Below are 12,640 nucleotides of genomic sequence, written 5' to 3' on the forward strand. Positions count from 1 at the left end.
ACCCACCATGAACAGGCAGGCGGAAAGGGAATTTGGGGGCCCATAGAGGGCCCCACTTCCTCCCTGTACCTAAGCTGTGGGCACTGGGGGGTACCTATGCTGCCCCCATACATATCTTTGCACCATGTGACTGGCACCGCATGGTGTGTGCCTTGAAGTGCAAGGATGTGTACGGTGTCCCTTTTTTGCATTGCGGCAGGTGCTGCAGCCAGCAGCACCCGCCGTATTGTAAAATATAGGCATTGCGACCGCCGTGGTGGTGGTCGCATCCTAATGCTTACTGCGGGACCGCCAACAGCCTGTCGGGTGGTCCCGTCTGTGACAGGATGCCCGCTCGTCATACTAATCGAGCCCTATGTTACTTGAAAAATATGTGGTAGTTTACGTTGTTTATGATCTTGTGAGGCATTGGAAAATTTGATGTTCTTATAATCACCTGGCTAAAATGTTGTGATTGCACGTGTGTTCTGACACCAGAAGGTACTTGTAATAGTAGGAATAGGTCACTAGTCGTCTGTGATAGGAGAATGCAGGTCACCTGTCTGGATTTGTGTTCTACATTCGAGTCTGACTTGCTGCAGCCCATACCACACGCTTCCTGTCCCTTTTCTTGCAAGCATGCTAGGTAGAGTCAGCCGGTCAATAGCTGGCCTAACTAAGCTTTGCACTACTTCATTCATGCTCTTAATTAGGGGTGTGCAACATTTGTGTAATTTGCGTTTGTGAAGTTACATGAAATTTCGAAAAAATTATGTAAAACTATGCATAAGTATGTTAAATGCAAATCTGTCATTAAGCACTATATTTTAGCACAAAATTCGTCCTTGTGTCAATTTTTGACATGATTATGCATTTTGCACTAAAAAATATAGTTAAAAAATGTAATTGCTGTGAACAAATTCAACTCACGTTTTAGTTGTTCATGGTGCTCCTGCATTCATTCCCGTGGTATAATTTTGCTGGTAGCGAAATTAAAAGATGTAGTGTAATGCCGTAATTTCGGGAATTTCACATAACAAGCGTAATGCAGAATCTAATTGTCATTTACATTTCGTTAAGGCCTGCTTTTCATCCTTTGCCCTGTTGGGTATTCCAGACTGCACACTGTTGCTTTACTGCTTTCTCTCCCACTGCCCGGCACACACAAAATCAAGGAGGCGGAGGGTGGTTAGAAGCTACCCAACCTGAGTGAGGACTGGAATAATGGCAGCAGGTCAGAGATGTCAGTGGTACAGAATTGTGGAGGTGACCCTACCTTCCATCCCCCAGTGCACTGTTCATGATGACCTCGTTGGCATCATCGATGCTGTTATCGAGTGTGAAAGGTGTCAAACGTTGTGGAGTCCACATCCCACTACAATAAGAGCCTTCATACATTGAGTGAAGGATCTGGCTTTCGGCTAGACTTGTTTTAAAAATACCCACCCCTAGAGATCACTGGGCGTGGCCATTGGAGTGATGCTAATCTGTGATATCAATGAATTACGCATATTTATAGATTCACTTGACAACTTACACCATCTTCATTATAAGTTGCATAATGGAACAAAAAGTTCCTAAATCAAAAAGATCAAAAGGTAGTTTAATTTTGGCATACATGGTGAAAACCAGTGGCAGACACTTTCCAAAAGTTAACTGGTCACCTTTCGGTTGTTGATTACTGTTTTCTGGTATTAAATCGATACAAATGAGAAGACACCTTTGCCGAATCAGCATTGATTTCCACAGTTAATGGACTATGAAGAGCTTTTGTCTACATCATGAAAAATGTCCGTACACATTTAAATAAAATTCAAACAGATTAATTCCATATTATAAAAATGTTTTGTTTTCTTATTTGAGGTTTGAAGCTACTTCACAGACACTCTTCTCTAAGAAGGATTTTTTTAAGCTGATCACTTAGAGTAAATTTTTTAGATTCTATTCTGAGGTCTGATGTGTTGAATCTTAATGCGCCCACTGGCAAGACACTGGCATTATACATGTATAATGCAGTCTATTGCTTAATGGAATGAGGTGTTGCTAGACACCTGTAGTGTGAACACAGCAAGCTCAAAATGGAGACCAGTTTTAAAAAGTGACTTGGATATGCATAAAGAATTATGTAAGTGGAGGATTGTTTTCTGCAGGGTGCAACATGGCATGTTTTACACAGACTGTTTTATTCTAGGAGTGAGAAGGGACAGTGTTAATAAGATGTTTGCATGCAAGGTAAACATCAATATTCATTGGTAGCTAACAATTTCAATGGAATCTTACCATGGTGTGTACTTTTCTTTCTTAAATATGTTAGTACTTTGCAACTCATGAGAATCCCTTTCCTAACAATGTGTTTTAAAATGACAAACTAGTAAACTAATACTGCTACTGAATCTGCCACGTAATGCAGTATAATTGTCCTTCCTTTTCTTGCCGCATAATTTAGGCAAAATTGATGCATAATTTGGTGCTCCAAACAAATCCATTCGCCCTTTATATGGCCAGGCCCAATGTGCTTTTTCATATATGAGGTTATGAGCAGTGCGTAGGACCAAGTTATGGTTTTGCAGTTCAGTATGATTGGTGAATACGTTTTTTTGGCGTTGCACAATGACCATAACACCCCATTACCTTAAGGTCCTGCTTGGGACCAGAGGGAATTTTACTGCTAGTTTTTGATGTCCTAGTGTTACTCATGGGCTTCACAACAACAACCTGTCACATTAGAATCCCTAGGGCCCTTTTAAGCTTTACAGCCGTGCCTGCTCTCCATGGCCATTACAAGCTCCAAAGCCCTTGCAGGAGAGTAACTACCCCTGCAAATGCAATGACAGCTTATATGTTCCCTAGCTTTATCCGAAGATACAGGAGCAAAAGTGTGTACCCCTCATTTCAGGCTTGCATACTATGCAGCAGCTGCAGCAGTTAACTACCCCTATGTGTCACCTCTGTGATGGTGGAGTAGACGCTTGCAGCTTGTGGCTCCTACATAGCTGAAAGTCAGAAATGCTCTCTATGGCCAGAGGTGCCGCCCCATCATGGGAGGAGAGAATACATGAGTGATCAGTAGCAGAAGGGCTGTCTGCTTACATTATTATGCACAAGATTGTATTCAGTGGAAGTGAAACAACGCAAATGACTCTATCACTCTTGAAGAACAATCTAGTGCAGGTCCATTAGGTGTGGGGCATGCCTGCATGTAGTGTCCTTGATGTGGCCCAGGGCGTGGTCACAACAGTACTATAAATCAGACATTGCTGGGGGAAGGGGCGAACCTACAGAATACATGTGGGATTGGGTGGCGTTGTAGGCTGGATGTGGGAGGGAGACGGCACTCATATTTCCGTTTTCTTCACTGGTTGGATGTTGTGCGGGCCTGGGGAGGAGTCACTGCCGGTCTGGATTCGTTTTGTGTACCTGAGCGGTATACGGTCTCAGACTGACAGTCGCTCGCTTGTACTGTCCTGGTGAGTACTCTTAGTCTTGTCATTATGCCTGCTTCTTTCTTTTGCTCTTTGTCTGGGATCACCATGAAGAGAGCTTTAAGTGGGGTGAAACAAGTGGGGAGTCTCTAAAAGGTGTGTGGCCTATGAAGTTCTAGGTGTGGATTAAACTCGTAAACTAAACTTCTATGATTCCCATAGTGTGCCACCCAAACAGCATTTTGGTGTCTGTCTGAGCTTTCTGTTATTGCATCCAGATATAACCTAAAACCAGGTTGGACTATTGGTTTTGTCAATATTTTTCTTTGTGCTGTCTGGAGAGAGGCTAAGGATTTGATGACCATGTATTCTGAAAAACCTTTTGACCCACTGACAGGCACTACGAGATCTCGCACTGCCTTCAGCCGCAACTCCAGAGCTCTCAGTTGTGGCCATTATAAACACCTGGAAGCGACTGGGTTCAAAGCATTCAGTGTACTAAAGTATTTGCTGCACTAAAAAATACAAAAACACAACATCTTGGGAAAAGCTAACAATCTAATGGAGTGCAAGATTCATGTGAAGTATAAACGGCAACTAAATCACTGAGATGGATCCCCAAAACCTTCTTACATCAATTGTTCGGAAAGCGTCGGTGTTTTTCCCAGTAAAGTTAAGGACATTAATATAGGGCCCGATAAAGACCCATTTCGATATCTGTTCTAAAACACTACAGGGCCTGAGACCAGGTCCGGACTGGGAACAGACACCGGCCCTGGCAAACTGCTCAGCCGGCCCCCCCTGGGTTGAGGGGGAGTGCAGCCGAGCAGTTTGCAAGGGCCGGTTTTGGCCGATTTTGTTATAGGGAGCCCATATTGCCGACCCCCGGTAACAAAAACGGCCCCCACCCTAGCGGCCTACCGGGGAAACGCCCGGTGCCCGCAATTGCCAGTCCAGCCCTGCCTGAGACCCGATGGAACCCTGACTACTTGTCGAACACAAAAACAAAAGCCATCATGAATGTATGATGGTCATCAGTGCCAGTCGGCACCAGTCATGCCTCAGGTTTTTTTGTCTTTCTAATCCACTGTAGCAAGGAGCGTAATGCCAGGGGTGGCATTGTATGTAACCACAGCAGGTAAGACCAATGTCATCCCTGGCTTCAGTTTTCCTTGCTGCAGTGAGTTAAACAGTGAAGAAAACTTGTCCTGAAGCAAAGTACTGGAGGGCTATCTGGCTCTGATGTGCGTTTATGTGTGTATGATAGAGGGAGTATGTCTGCTGATTCTGTGTGTGTGCATGTGAGGGAGAGTGTGTGAATGTCTTCTGTTTTCAGACCCCTCTGGATTTTGCAGCTTTGGATGGCAAATTTTTGGTGCCAAAAAAAGCAAAATTGACAGCCCCAAACCTCAAAATTTGTTGTATTTTTGTGGTGGGCAAAAAAATGTGCCTTCCACAAAAATACTGCACTGCTGGTGACTGCGCTATGGCACAGTCTATATCCTTGCGGAGGCTCCAGCAGCACAGTGGCCTGAACTGGAGGATGCCTGAAACCAAAGAGAGCAGATTACAACATGAAACCTGCTCTCTCTGATATCAGACAACCTATGCGTGCAGGGCACCGGAGGCAGCTGGGTGAGGCGGCAGCAGGGGTTGGGGGGCATATAAAAGATGCACACAAAAAAGAGGGGATATGGGGGCTAGTGGATAACAAGAGACAGAGGGGACAGATGAAGAGGAGAGGGGTGGGGTGGCAGAGTGCCTTTTAAACAGCCTGTAGTGTCCACAGAAGGCACACTGAAATGTGTGACGTGGGCTGCAGGCTAATTGCACAGGAAGGGGCACTCTGCATTTGAAAGGCATTAGATAGAGCAAGTGAAAACCTCAGCTGCCTGCTAGCCAGTTGCCCACCCTCCTATTACTAGCTCAGCAGCAGCACAGAGCCAGTAAAAAGAGGGTCGACCTCATGATTTTTTTTTTTTAACAAAAATTTTGCTTAACGTTTGTAAAAATCTTGGGATTTTTACAAAAGTGACGATTTGGCAACTTTTGTTTTCAAATCACGAAATTGCGATATCCTGGGGGTCTGTATTTGTGTGTGGACAGGTCAGTGGCAGCTTGCAGAGGGGGTGCTGCGGGGCTGTGGTGCAGGGTGGGGGGGTAGTGGAGTCAGACATGTGACGTCCAGGAGTAGAGTAAGTAAATAAATAAATAAAACTTTTTACCTTGCACTTGCTGCATCGCCGACTTGGCGATGCAGCGAGCGCAAGGTAAATAGTTTTATTTATCTATTTACTTACTTTACTCCTGGCAGTCATATGTCCAACTCCACTACCCCCCCCCCCCCCCCACCCTGCCCCTCCCGCTCCCCGCCGCACCGCCCCGCAGCACTCCCTCTGCGAGCCACCACTGGGACAGGTGTAGAGTGGGCAGCTGTTAAGAGAGAAAAGAGGTAGCCCACACTGAAGCAAAAATAAACATATTGTAAGGACACCAATGGAGCGCTAATGTAGGAGCAGTGTTTTTTAAGTGAAAAAGTGAACGCTTCATGTTTCTATCTTAGAGGATACTGAAGTGCAGGGTCAGTTTGTTCGACCTCACCCCACTCCCACAGCTAAAATGAAACATTTAAATATCAGCATACAAATGGCAAATAAACTAACACAACATGTGCCTCCCTGGAAAATGCATGTCCCTTTCGATTTTTTGGACACTGTGTAATGTAGTTTCTTCTCACTACCTACATGCCATGAACTAGTGTTTTCTGCTGACAAAAATGCCTTTTTCCACACCTGAATCAGCCAATTATATGTACACCAGTGTAATACAAGGTATCAGGGACCATGTTGTGTGCATTAAATGTACAAGTTAATGGTTAGGCAGACCCCACAGCTGCAGTCACTGGGTGAATTATGACTAGTTGTATTACAGTATTTACTTTTTAATAGTGTGTACCATAGCACTGGCGATTCGCCCACCAGTAACTTCAAAGCACAGGTTTACAGTTAGAAATGACTGGGTTTATGATAATTAAAAAAAGCTAAATGTATTCCTCATCACTTTCCGAAGTCATCAGCTACCACTGTCTATGACACTGCCCTTCCCCCGAAGAGTGAAGAGAAATAAAGAGGTTCTGCAGAGACCCCTGCCATCATTCAACAGAGTGTGAATGCAAAAAACTAAATAAAACCTAGAGAGGCCTGTACATGACAGCAGAGTGGAAAAAGAAAATCTGCATATCCTGGCCTGTTAAACTTTACAAATATCAAGTAAGCGCAAACTGGATGATCGCATGTGGCTGTTTGGCAAACGCAGGTATGGAGCAACTTGACAATTCTGGGCTGGGGAGACAGACAAGTTGTGGCAGACGTATCTCCCTCAACTTACCTGGAGGTAATTCATATCGGGCATGTAACAATGCCAGAGACTGTCAGATTTCTTTATTCATTGTTGTAGTGAGTTCTGGTATTCTTTTCCCACAAAAGCACACACACAAGAAATCCACACTTATTTTTAAAGGCTTAATTTTAAGCCAGTTTTTGTGAAGAATAAATGAGTAACATAATTGTAGAAGTCAGCAATATAGTAACAACAGCATGAGCAATAAATGTAAGTATCATGAAAATAGACAGGATATTTTATACTGTGCATTTTTTGTATCCCTGCTTGCCTGATGTTTAAGCATCAAATAGGTGCCTTGATGAGAGTCTTTCAAAATAATAAACACAACCTTTTCTATACTTTGCTTATGTGTGTGCAGTTTGCAAATCTGGCTGCAAAACATGGTTAAGTTATGAATCTGATGTTAGGAGACAAATAGCCTTAGATGGCCTTGGATGGCTTACCTTGGATGCACTGGTGTGCGAGTTGGAATGTCATTGAAGTCCTCACCTCTCTCACGGAAAAGGCTGTGAAGAGCTAACATGTACCACTATGAACCTTTATTTGGAGAAAAATAAATCTTGTGCTTGGGATGTGAGATGAGATAAATAACACGAAAAGTCCTAGGAAACACACACATTAAAATGTAAAGCTATTCTGATTTCTCCTACGCACTATCTATTCAAATAAGTATGGGTATATGAACTAGAAGCATACTATTAAAACGCACAATGAATATATTGCATTTAGGGAACACTGTTGTACAACAAGGAAAATAAAAGCATTAGCTATTGTAAATGAATAATAACTCACGTAAGCAAATGAGCAAAAGTGTGATATGGGGACCCTAAAAGGCATATAAGGCAAAATATATGACAGGCCCTCTACTTTAAAACGGAGGACAAAAAAGTGAAAAAAGCGTCGGAGGTGTCTCTATGCCCTCACAGAAAAAGAAAGTATTCTAAATATAATGGGTGCACTACAAACCCCCATTTCTAAATGCCCCTCTGGAGTCATATCAAGGCTGTTGACTCTACAGGTAGAGCTAATAACAGCCTGTGGAACAGCAGTCTTGTATTTTTGGTCTCGGCTAGGCAGCGCTTGCGCTGTCTCTTCGAGACATTCTGTATTCAGGATATGGACATGAAGCTCCGCCCACTTTCCGCCCATTTTTTTATTGGCTCCTGTCACTGTCTTTTGTAAATTGCAGCTTTTCTTTGGTCAAAAGGCTTAGGTTCCTCCATAGTACCGCCGTTTCTCTTCTTGTATCCTCCCATGAGGACACCCCTTGTTACATGTGCTGTTACTCAGGCCGTTTTAACTACAGCCTCCCAGTACTATTTTCTGAAATAGCGTTATCCGGCCTGAAACAGCAAGCAGGACACGTTCTCCTGCAATACTTTTTTTTCCTATCAAGCAGCGCGGCACGCCTTTCTTTTATTAGTTGCATAGCCGAAAAGGAAACATGCTTTTTTCCCTTTTTGTAGTTTATTTACAATGCCGGTACCCGCACTTTAGCTTTAAACATCGTAAGCTAAAGCACGGGTGCTGCAATTGCTTAAAAAATAAATAGAGAAAAACACATGTTTTCTATTTCTTTACTTGTGAAGCAATGGTGACACCTTCATTTTAGCTTAAGATGTTTAACGTTAAAGCGCGGGTGCCGCCATTGTAACAAAAGTAATTAAATAGAAAAAAGCATGCAACCGCCATTTCTCTATTTGTTTAGTTTTGTCACAATCACTGCTTCCGCGCTTTCGCTGTAAACATCTTTAGCTAAAGCGCGGGTTCAGCGATTGGTTCAAAAGTAAAGGGAAAAAAAACGAATTCTTTACTTTTGAATCGATCGCGGCACCCTCACTTTAGCTTGAGATGTTTACAGCTAAAGCGCGAGTGCCGCAATCGGTTTCCAGTGCATGAGCTGCTATTCAGATTTCCATCTGCACGTTTTTCAGAGTGGTTGGTATGAGGGAATGTTTCTGCTGCGCCCTACAAAACACAAAGTTTCCTTACAGAGGATAGTGCTCGATGGACGGCCACAAAGTCAGACTTATAAAATGCGTTTCAGGAGTTAGCACTTAAGGAAAGAGGGAGGGGGATACCGTGCTGACAGGTGAGGATTGGCTTAGTACGTGACTAATTGATATTGCATTCAGAGGGTCAACCTGCACTCATTGGACTGCGCTGACCGCCCTCCCCTTCTGACCACAATGATTACTAGGCAGTGCAGTGACCCATCTGTGCTGATCAGTAGCACAACCTGCTACTCACGTGTGAGGGAGAACCAATGAGGGGAGACTCCAGGATAAATGCCCCATGCCCCATCAGGGAAGCTAAATACTGTGGGGCAGATTTACAAGCCCCTTGCAACAATTTTATTCCGCCGTTGCGGCACTTCTGTGACACAGTGGCGTTGTAAGCAATTCGTCACGTTGCGACATATTTACAACGTGGGAGATGCATCACGTTGTAAAGCCCTCTGCTACATTATAACTGCGTCAGGTATAATGTATGCAGGGTGGGCATTCCCACGTAAAAAAGCCTCGTAAAATGATGCAGTGAAATCTACAAGATTTCACTGAGTCACTTTTACGATGCCACTGCGTCAAAACCTTGCGCCAGGCGTAAGAAGTGACGCAGCATGATAGCAATAGGCATTCCTGACCATTGCTGGAGTTGCGTCTTGCTTACGACACAAGTCCAGCAATGCGTTGCCTTTCTGCCAAAAGATGCGTCACGCATCTGTGTGTCCTTGCGCCACGGTGCTCCGCATTGTAAATACGACGCATCCATGGTGGCGGAAGGCTTTTTTTCCGTCACGCAATTTCACTGACGCATCTCTGGTAATATGCAGAGATGTGCCAGTTCTTGCACCTGTGTCTGTTGCCTTAGCCATGGAGCCTGACTCTTGCAGGTGGGAGAGTCAGTCTCTCCAGGAGCTTCAAGGGCGACCAGCTTAGCCCGCCACTGTGAGGCATTCCGCCAATGCGATCACCGATGACCTGTGATTGGCTTTGTCACTGCAAGGTAAAACAAGCATTTGCAATGCAATAGGTATGGCATTTACGCAAGTTTAAGGTATTGGCATTGTAAATGGCAATACGTTTTATTTATGTTTCAAAACACGAAACATAAATAAAAGGCATTGTCATTTACATTGCCAGTAGCTCAAACTCGCTTAAATGCGAGACCTGTTGCACTGCAAATGGTTGTTTCTGTGTGTATTGATTGTGCTAGTTTTGTGCTCTTCATTCCTTGTGTGTTTAGTAGAGTTTAGACTAGTAGGATTATGGGAATGTATTAGAAAGGGCAAGTAGTAAGTTAGTTTTGTAAGTAGAGCTTATGAGTGCTTGTTAGATGGGTGACATGGCATTCTTTGATGCATTATATACAATTCACTAATTAAAAAGGAAATAAAGAAACGAAAGACTCTTGTTGGAAGGGGCGAATCTCGTTTGAAGGGATCTGTGACCCTGGTTGATCCAAATCGCCCTCCAGCATTGCGGGTAGTTTGCCTGGCCCTGCCGACGCCTGCTGGAGTCACAGCGGGGTGGCCACCAGTCAATGCCTGCAGCATGCGAAGCTTTTAAGTAAGAAAGCCCAATTTGATCGGTTCATGGAATGCGAGTGGCTTGTAGATCAGGCGGAAAGCCAACACTTAAAATCCAAAGGTCTGCTCGCTTTCAAAAGAACTCTGATTCCCGGCGGAATCACTCCAGGGCACTTCACCCATCTGATTCTGGAAATCCATCTTGCTAGATCGGCGGGGGAAATAACACATCCCGCTTAGGATGCGGTCTCATGTATCCTTGGACGTGGTGATTAATTTGTGCAGCCCGTGAGTACTGGAACTCAGTTTTTGGGACTGGAAATTGTTTGTCATCTTTAGAGTTTGACTTTGAGATGTGAGAGAAAAGAAGAAAATGGAGAAACAAAGAGGAAGGTGAAAATAGTGACAAAGGGAGGACGTTGGTGTGAATAAAAACCTCCAAGAGTGAAATAAAGACAGAACGTGTAGGGCTATGAAAGAAAGAGGCATTGGGAAAGACGGTAGGCCTAGCCACTTAGGACTATTGGCTTTGTTCATGCTTTTTTACAGTGCTGTGCAGCATCAGCAAAAAAAACAAGCAACAACCAGCAGGGTTTGCTATCACTTGATAATGGATTTGTACGCTTTTCAGACGGCCACCGAATGGATCCTGTGAGTCATTTTCACCACCAAGGGCTTAACCCTGCTCCAAACTGACACATGCAGCTAAGCTGCCTATCCCCATTGCCATCGTCGGCTCCCATTTACTGCATTGGTTGTAAACTGTAACTGAATAGTTAAGTTCATTGCACCCCAAGTTGCCAGGCGCTCACCCTGGAAGGAGGCTCTGAACATATTTACATACTGCAGCAGCACGTGCAGGCTCCACAGCCAACGAGCTCTTCTGAATTCTATGCAGCGTTCAAGGATTCACCGAGGGGCTGACAGTGCTCCAATCCTAGGTCACTTTAAACATTATGAGTCCCACCCACCCCAAGGCGACTCCCATAATATGTTAAGCCGTGGGACTGGTTGCCTGGCGACCTAGAATCAGTGACATTAGGAGTAAGTGTCATCTAGGTAAGAAGTAAAACATCAGTAACGGGCATCAGGCTGAGGTCAAGCACGTGGTTCATGTAAGTAGCGGACAGATGGTTTTAACTCCGTCTTCCCGTTTTTAAAAATCATTTGTTTTCATTTCGTTGACTGCAGTAGTTGTATCGGTTGTGATTATAGGGCCCGCTCAGAATTCTCAGTGCAACGCATTGGGTAATTTGAGAGCTGTTTCATATCACTCTTTGGCAAAGTAAAAATACGAGATAAATTCAACTACTTCCTGTCTTGCTGCTCATAAGGGCTGGCACTCGTTTTTGGGGGCGGCACTTTTGCCGGCAAAAGTGAAAACGTTTTACTTGCGGAAGCGAGCGGCACCAGGAGTGATAATTGCTACCATATGGCGCCGCTCGTTCCCACAAGTAAATTGCCAAACGTGCACGCGTTGCCATCGAAGGCAATGGAACGCATGCACGTTTTTGGCTGAAAAGCCGAAGCGATTGCTAAAGGTCTTTTGCCTAAGCACCGCATGCGTGCTGCGTAGGCGAGACCTAAAGAGCTACTGTAGTGCAATGAAAAGCACAGAGGGAGCAGCACAACTTTGAATATCCATTATAGAATGTCCATGCTGAGAAAAGGGGAATGGATGTCTTTATTGAAGTTGAAGCAACCCTTGCTTTTATCACCCAGCAGCACGTCTGCCTGTCTGTGAAGAAGAGACGGCGTTTGTAGACAGAGAGAGCACGTGAAAGCAGGGGGCACAGTGGTGCTGGGGAGCGGGAGAAAGAAAACCTCTCTTGCGTACAAAAGACATATCACGGCCTGTCTGGAATGCAGGATTCCTCGACTTGGGCAATTCAGCTGCACAGCTCAATTGCTTGAAAGCCACATTTACATTACAATTTACTGGGTGTTTTGCACACCAAACTTCCTTAGACTATGTGTGTCTGGACTGAGGCGATGGTGAGAAGTAGGAAGTGATGAGCCCGAATGTGCTGTAGCTTCAAGAGTGTCATTTATCATTACGATAGCAGCGCTGCCTTTCTGTCTCAAATGTGTTTGCATGTTACCCAAAGCTGGGCGTATCTGTCTTATGAGCCAGCGCCATTTACTTGCATGTAGGGACTCGGCAGCACGCCTTTCATTGGGAGAGAAAAACTATGTGTCCTAAAATTGCTGTTAAAAAAGTCAGAACTACGTAGTGTCACATGTAACACGAGTCACTTAGAAACTATACTTTGACATTGGCCAAACAAAGCAGATTGATTTTGCATTA

The 12,640-nt window shown here is 44.4% G+C and overlaps 1 protein-coding gene across 1 annotated transcript in view; it reads left to right on the forward strand.

The window, feature by feature from the left end:
* The window catches only part of ADARB2 (adenosine deaminase RNA specific B2 (inactive)), a 515,069-nt gene that overhangs the window by 339,549 nt on the left and 162,880 nt on the right, over positions 1–12,640 (forward strand). The window lies entirely within an intron of this gene.

The sequence above is a fragment of the Triturus cristatus genome, chromosome 10, assembly GCF_964204655.1.
Source record: "Triturus cristatus chromosome 10, aTriCri1.1, whole genome shotgun sequence".
Lineage (NCBI taxonomy): Eukaryota > Metazoa > Chordata > Amphibia > Caudata > Salamandridae > Triturus > Triturus cristatus.